Below are 8,587 nucleotides of genomic sequence, written 5' to 3' on the forward strand. Positions count from 1 at the left end.
CCCTCTCGACAACGTGAATTGTAGAAGCTAGGTCTCCTAATCCCAATAACGACGCGCGCCAATAAAGGAACAGACAATGACTCGCACCACAGGCAGCCACCTGCGCCGGCTGGCTCAGAGAAAAATAACACAGACGCTAACCTTGAGAAAAGATTTAGCATTCCTTACCGACGTATAAAACATGACAATTGCTTTTCAGTTGAAAGTCTGCGTACTAGGAAGAGTAAAGGTTTACACCACATTTCACATGTAAAACCGTTTATTGAATGATAATCTGCTGTTTAACTTAGTCTTTGCCATAAAACTTTTCACTTCACATTTCTAGTATGCTTTGTCAGACTTAGAAACTGTTAACATGCAACATTTTGGTTTACTTGAAAATACATTCTGGATTTAAAGTACTTTCTGTGAGATACCAGTCGACACAGTGGTTAGTTTATGTGACAACTACACAGTTTTATCACGACACTACTAATGAGTGACAATTTGCAATGTTGCTTTTGCAGTGTTTCTGTTTTATTTCTGCACAGTTTTTCTGTATTATTCTGGAAAGTAAAACATGTTTCAGTAGTAACTTTTGTGGTATAGCTACAATGAGACAGCCTTTTCCGTAGCACAACAATACGTTACAGCACAGTACTTTCTTCATCATGGCAATAAGCGTAATAACTAAGATATCTATACGCAAAGCATTTCACTTTTGTTTATCATGAGATAAGTACATTGACTTCTGCAGAACTTAGCTTTCGGAGGACGATAACTACAACACTTCCACAGAGATTATGTTGCAACAAGACGCACATTTAGCGCTACAGGACACGTATTTGAGTGATTAATTTTGCACTTAAATCATTTATTTTTAAAGATATTTCAAGTACAATGATACAAAGGTTTTCAGTGATACATTTCATTCCACTGCCGTAATCTGTAACACCTGAGGGTATAATTACATTAATCCTCAGGGGGGTACACGCTTACTTTGTGTACCATGTGTTTGGCAAGCACAAGGAGCCCTAGCTAATATGGTATTTGCTTATACAACTTTACACATCGGTACCATATTTCTCTAACACACAAATTACACAGCTATCTGGTCATTTAACTCAGAGATAAACTTTTTTTACTACATCAGTGACACATGTTTACGCAATTACACAGTTCGGTAACTTCACACTTACGAAATTGTATTTTGTCTGTACTTTGTGAACTGATCATATTTTTTCGGACCCATTGTGATATTATGAGAGCTTTGAATGATATATTTGGTATGGGATCACGATTTTTAAAGTACGTTTGAGGCAGATGACACTTTTGACATGAGCAGAGAATTTTTTTAGGTTTTGAAATTATTGGAGGAAGCTACGACGAATTTGAGAGTTGACTGAGGTGTTATGATGTTATTATTACGATGACTATGTGTATTATGCTGTTGCGGTATGTTTATGATCAATAAGCTGATGCTATATGAGTTATTTGAGTATGCTACGTATCTGTTATGATGAAATATTGAAGAAGTGTCGACAAATAAGGTAAGGAATAATGAGTAGTGGTTAGGGACTCTGGTTTGTGAAACAGGTTGTTGGAAACCAAGAATCGTACTTTAAGAGTTATGAAATGTATGTAAATGTGTGAATGTATTACAATGCCGACAAAAATTTTTTGGACTCTGTTATATCAATAGGATTTTGTTTCTACACACTTGTAACGCAAATTCTTGACCTGTGAAATATTTTTATATGAGACTGTCACTGTAGCGGAAACTGCTGTCGTAAATATTTCCGTAAGAAAGTTAAGTGACCACCTGCACGTAATGCGTCGTGGGCACCCAGATGGGCGCCAGTCGCCTGGAAAGAAGTCATTAGTGAGTGCCTTTCAGAGGCACAGGTGAAAAAAAAAGAGGCCATTATCCTCGCTATTGACATTCCTTTGTAGAAAGCATCGCAAAAAACGACACGGTCGAACTTGAAAACATATGATTATACTGTGGGGCTCTTAATTTATGATATTTACTAAAATTCCTAATGAAACGATGAGAAACATTTCACGGCTATTGTCTTGCTAATTGAGAGAAATGCCATATGGCTTGCTTTATGTATTTATTTACTCATTTTGTTTAATATCTAGTTTCTAGCTGCACTGCAGCATTGGTTAAAATAAAATTTTATAGATGTACTAATATAAATATTTTCTGTCTACAGATCAAGTAAATAATAATTTTTTTTAAAAAATGAGGGAGCACAAAAAGACATTTACCTTCACAGGAACTGCATTCATAATTTTCTTTTCAAGTACTTGGTAGTTTATTTTGTAGAATAAGTTGTGGTGCACCACTTTAATGACATAGATTAAGATGTGAATAGACATTTCCCTTATCTGCATTATTGTCTTTACTGTAATATTTTTCTGCTTGAGCTCTGTCATGTTTAGTTATAATTTATTGCATTTGCTTCTGCTGTTTGCCAGGCATAGTGCTACTAAATTTCACTTTGTATTACTCTGTTAAGCTAATTTTACTACTGATTTATTTTTCTTGTTGCTGCACATTGGCTCATATTAGTTGTAATGTTGCATTTGCTTGGTAATTTAGTTTTACTGTAGCTTGCTTTGCCAATTTCCATTTTTTTGTCATTGCTGTTTGTGTTAATTGTTTTGTGCTGCTGCATTGCCTCATCCCTTAGTTTAGCATCTGAGCTCAGTAGATTTAAGTTAGCTTAAGATGGGGTAGGCTATATGTGAGAACGAGTTGTGATGAACTGGAAGAAATTCATTGGGAAGCTATAAGAAAATGGTTTGGCCAAAAAAGAATTTTGAAAGAGGATGTGAACAGAATACAGAAAGCATGCTTGGATAGGATTTTTTTTGGTGGAAACAAATGTTGAAATAAGGGGAAAGATATACAGTACGAAGTTTTGGGTTGGACTGCAGTACCAAATGTCACACTGAAAACAAACCCTATCCTGTATTTTTGTGTTGTTACAATATGTGAATTTGTGTTTTTCCTGTCTGTATGTGTTTAGCTAATAAGATTTATGTTGCAGAATTTTTCTCATAATATGTTATTTACCTTGTAAAGATGCTTGGACATTATTTATTCCGTTTTGTTTTAATGCTCATGTGTGAAGTTGATGTTTCAAAAGTTATTCTGATCTTTTATGTATTTACTCATGTCATAATTCCTGTAACACTGATGTATATGTATATTTCTATTCTTTTGTAAAGCCTGTATTACCACAAATGTTATCTGTATTGTTATGTTCTTTAATGATGTATTTTGTACCTTTGTTATTGTATTCTTATGTTATAAAATTGTAATTGATACCTGTTCATCAAATTAAGTAACTTGTAAGTTACATTTCACTGCACATGTTTCTGTTGGTCATAGTATATGGACAATATGTGAGAAATAGGAACTGTTAGTGCTTGCACATGTGTTAATAATTCAGCAAGGGTCTGGATAACAGCATTGCTGGTTCTAAGGACAATTCCAAAAACTTTGTGAGTGCACAAGTGGTGGTTATGGACTTGCTATATTGTCCGCAAGACTCTTTGATGGTGATTGTGCACCTGCACAGTCGCAACAGATGGTTGCTGGCCGTCTCTACAAGGACTACAGTGGGTCTACACCTTTGATGACTCACCAACACCATTATTTCTACAAGGACTGCAGTGGATCTGCACCTCTGGTGGCCCACCAATACCATAATCGCTACCAGGACTACAGTGGGTCTGCTCTGTGATGACCTACCTACCTATATTCTTCCAAACTTCGACTGACTCTGCTGTGGGTTTGCTCTGTTGTGGCGCATTACCTGTCTGCATGTCAAGAGTCAGCACTGTCTTTCCATTGGAAGGACAACACTGCTTGAAGACTGCATGGAAATCCACTACTTCCGTGTGCATTCTCTTTTACTGCTCAGACTCTGAGTAAAAAAAAAAAAACTACTATTTTACTGTGATGAATGATCAGGACTGTCTTTATGGACTGTGAGAAAATTTTAGCTTTCGACCAACATTGTATCAATAAGTGTGTGCATTTGATTTCTTTATTATTGCAATTATGATTATGAAAAATTTTTTCAAATCTGTATTGGCCAGTGCCCAAAACAATTTGTAAAATTTTTTTGTGGGGAGCATGGGGGCTATGTAAGTAGGCTGTTTATGTTTTCTTATTGGCAACGTTACGTAGCGCTCTGTATGAAAATCACTGGCTGTGCTGTGTGCAGTCTGTGGCTAGTTTGCATTGTTGTCTGCCATTGTAGTGTTGGGCAGCGGCAGCTGGATGTTAACAGCGCGTAGCGTTGCGCAGTTGGAGGTGAGCCGCCAGCAGTGGTGGATGTGGGGAGAGAGATGGCGGAGTTTTGAAATTTGTAAGACTGGATGTCAATTATGACTATTAAGGTAAATACATTGTTTGTTCTCTATCAAAATCTTTCATTTGCTAACTACGCCTATCAGTAGTTAGTGCCTTCAGTAGTTTGAATCTTTTATTTAGCTGGCAGTAGTGGCGCTCGCTGTATTCCAGTAGTTCGAGTAACGAAGATTTTTGCGAGGTAAGTGATTTGTGAAAGGTATAGGTTAATGTTATAGTCAGAGCCATTCTTTTGTAGGGATTTTTGAAAGTCAGATTGCGTTGCGCTAAAAATATTGTGTGTCAGGTTAAGCACAGTCGTATATAATTTTTCAAAAGGGGACGTTTCACCCGATGACATTGCAATTCTGTCACAGACATCAAAGTGCATGGAAGATCAGTTGAATGGAGCGGCTAATGGCTTGAAAACCGGCTATAAGGCGAGAGTAATGGAGTGTAGCCAAGTTAAGCCAGAGGATGCTGAGGCAGTTAAATTAGGAAATGAGTCACTGGAAGAAGTAGACTGGTTTTGTTGTATGCAGAACAAAATAACTAACGATGGTCGAAGTAATGAAGATATAAAACGCGGCTTTGCAATAATAAGATAATACAGAGCTACTACAAACGATTTACTCGTTTTCGAAGCTCTGTATTTTCGAAGTATTACATGTACAAATATGACTGATTCATGAATGGGACCATAAACTCACCAAATTTGCATTTTATGCTCTACAAATGTACTACGAGTGCCCCTCTGGTCACACGACACGCACCCAAGCTGTAGTCAAGTTCGTTCCATACATCATGCAGCAGCATCCTGCTAATGGTCACCACAACAGCACTGATGCATTTTATGAGCTGTTGCAGTGTTCTTTGCAGCGAGGTGTGTAGACATGATCCTTAATGTATCCCCAACGGAAATAGTAACAAGGTCTTAGGTCAGGCAACCTGGGGGGCCAAAGAAACAGAGCCAAATAATCTTCAAAACTACGCCCAATCCAGCAGTGCGGAAGTTTGAGTTTGTTGTCACGGTCCTGTCTTGTTGGAAGATGGAGTTCTCATAAAAAAAAAAAAATGGTCCGTACTGCTTCGTGTTGGTATTGCACAGAAGACGTTACCTTTTGGCAAATCTCGTTCATGCGCCATAATTTCATGAGGATTTTAAGTGCCACACACATTCACATTATGATAATTAACCTTTTCATATAAATGGAAGTTTACTTGTTCACTGAATATCAGCATGGAGGCGAAATGGTCATCCTCAAGTGTCTCCTGCATTGTGACCTGCAGCCGGACTCAATCTTCAGGTTTTAATTTTTGCCTGTGTTGAGTGGTAAATTCGAGGGCGAATTTCTCCGATGGGTGGAGGAATGTTGAGTGGTACTTAAGTAAATAAATTAGTGAAATCAAAGTGAACTAGAAATTATAATATAAATGAAAGACTTGGTTTAGTTTAGAGAGTTACATACTGGCATTCAGCGGGCAGAACAGCAGAACAGAAGAGACAATGACTGTGAAGTCAGCAAGTTCCACATAAGCGGGCGCTGTCGATTCAGCCGTCAGGGCATCGCCCGACCGGCTCACGTGTTTCTCAGTTGTCGGATGTGAGCGAAGGCCCTCGCCTACATCCCAAGAGCCAGTGACCGACGTTAAGAAGATTCTTCGAGGAGCTTCTCAACGTGACGGAAGAGGCAATGACTGTAAAGTCGTTCACCTCCAGTAAATTGAAGTGAATAAATATGCGAGGCGCAGTTGGCCAGACAGATGAAGATGAAGACGGAGACGAAGACGGAGACGGAGATGAAGACGGAGACGGAGACGGAGACGAGAGACGAAGAAGTGAAGAAGCGTAGCAGTAGTTTTCAGTCAGTTTCGGTGCTGAAGACCGTCATGCAAGAAGAGTCTGCATCATGCACAGACGAACCAAGTCCGCCGCTGTAATGGAATAGCAAGCAGCAGCCGCGGCGCCAGAAGACAGAAGTTAAAAGGTATTTGAAGTCTGATCTTTACGTACCCGGGTGGCTCATGAGGACGGGAAGGAGACGGCCTCACATCAGTAGTCACCTGTGAGCTGGGATGAAGACCTGACAGCCGAAGACTGGCAAGCGGGAGTCCGTGGTTCGAGTCCGCCACACTGGCCTTCCCCCCGCCGCGCCGCTCCGCTGGCCGACACAGAACACACGCGGCCGCTTAGAGAAGAGAAACACTGGGACGCCACATCCAAGGTATCACCGTCCGATGCACGACTTCGCTCGCAATAATTAAACGGGCCACCTCGCGCTGCGCGTCTCCAGTCAACTGGGCGAGACGGCGACACGAGATACTCACCGCTACGCGTAATCAGACGCCGCCGCTGCCGCCGCCGCCGCCGCCGCTGCCGCAGCAGAAGACTTCACAAATGACACAGCTGCCGCTTTCCGAACCAGAACATCCCGTAAGATACAGTTGTACAAATCTTCAATAAAAGTTATCTTATGTAAAAATGATGTTTCATTCGACCTCATACCCGAGCCAAGGAAGAACCCACCCTGCCCACATGTTGTTAAGAGAGAAAAGTTAATTTATTTAATATTTTCACCCTGACAGAATGCTTTAGAATGCTCATCCTGACAATTGACAGCATCAAAAGAGAAAACCCAGATACATTTAGTGACAGAAGTGTCACATTTAGTATCACAACTGTTACACCTGAGCTGTAGACGATACTGTTTGAAATGTAGCGGCCGTCGTAAAAGCGTCCAACAGTTGTCTGTGGTACTCCAAGTTTGTGGCTTGTGCGAAGCTTTCCCTACCCTACTCCACTGCCGCATTTGGCACATTTGGTAGATCGGTAGTTTCTTCTCTGTTTACAGACACAATCAATGTTCCCAAATTGCCGATACCAATGCGCATTCCTCTGCTTACATGACTGTTCTTTCCCACAATTTCTTCTGAATGCACGCTGCGCTGTTTTAATAGATAAACACATGACATATTTCAAACCGAGTGAGGTGGCGCATTGATTAGCACACAGGAATTCGGGAGAACGATGGTTCAACCCCGCGTACGACCATACTGTTTAGGTTTTCCGTGATTTCCCTAAATCGCTTCAGGCAAATGCCAGGGTGGTTGCCTTGAGAGAGCACAGCCGACTTGCTACAAAAAAATGGTTCAAATGGCTCTGAGCACTATGGGACTTAACATCTTAGGTCATCAGTCCCCTAGAACTTAGAACTACTTAAACCTAACTAACCTAAGGACATCACACACATCCATGCCCGAGGCAGGATTCGAACCTGTTACCGTAGCAGTCCCGCGGTTCCGGCCTGCAGCGTCTAGAACCGCACGGCCACCGCGGCCGGCGACTTGCTACCCCCTCCTTCCCTAAACCGAGGAGACCGATGACCTCGCTGTTTGGTCTCCTCCCCGAAATCAACCCAATCCAACATATTTCAACACACAGAAACTCTCGAGTTGCTTTGCCGCCAGTCTGTGAAGCCACTGAGCTCTTAACGCCATCTGGTAAGCACAATGTAAATTAAGTGAGTTCGCGGTTCTATTCATGCATCAGTGGTATTGCCCCACGTAATACTTTCTAAAATATAGAAATCTGTAAACAATTGAACCAGTTATAGTAGCTCTAAACATCTATTTTAACGTCTAATACAAATTTACATGTTACAAAGTCTTTTCCAGAAATATCTGTGTGGAATGTGCCTATTGCGGAAGTGGCAAGTGTACGATAAACAGCATAGTCAGAAAGAGAACAGAAGCTTTCGAAATGGGGTCCTAAAGAAGAATGTTGACGATTAGATGGGTAGAATGTGTAACTAATGAAGAGCTATGTAATCGAATCAGGGAGAAAAGAAATTTATGGCACAAAATTACTAAAAGAAGGGATCATTTCATAGGACTCATCCTGGGGCAACAACAAATAGTGTGCAATTGTTGTGCAAAAGATTTAGAGCAGAGGTTCTCAACTTGGGGGTAATTACGCACTGAGAGTAAAATGAAAATTTCTGAAGGGTGAAAGCAAAGGGCGTCAAACATGTTTCAGCAGCAAAACTAAACTATTTTTAAAAGATCTTTACTACTACAACTACTTTGTAAGACAGTAATTTTGATTACATAAATTACCAATAATCACATATTTTTTAAAGTACTAATATGAGCACGTGACACAATGTGGTGAAAGTTACAGCTTGTGCAACGAACGTATGAACTTCATCCTCAGTTAGTCCACCCACTTAGCCACCCACT

The sequence above is a fragment of the Schistocerca nitens genome, chromosome 8 (assembly GCF_023898315.1).
Source record: "Schistocerca nitens isolate TAMUIC-IGC-003100 chromosome 8, iqSchNite1.1, whole genome shotgun sequence".
Lineage (NCBI taxonomy): Eukaryota > Metazoa > Arthropoda > Insecta > Orthoptera > Acrididae > Schistocerca > Schistocerca nitens.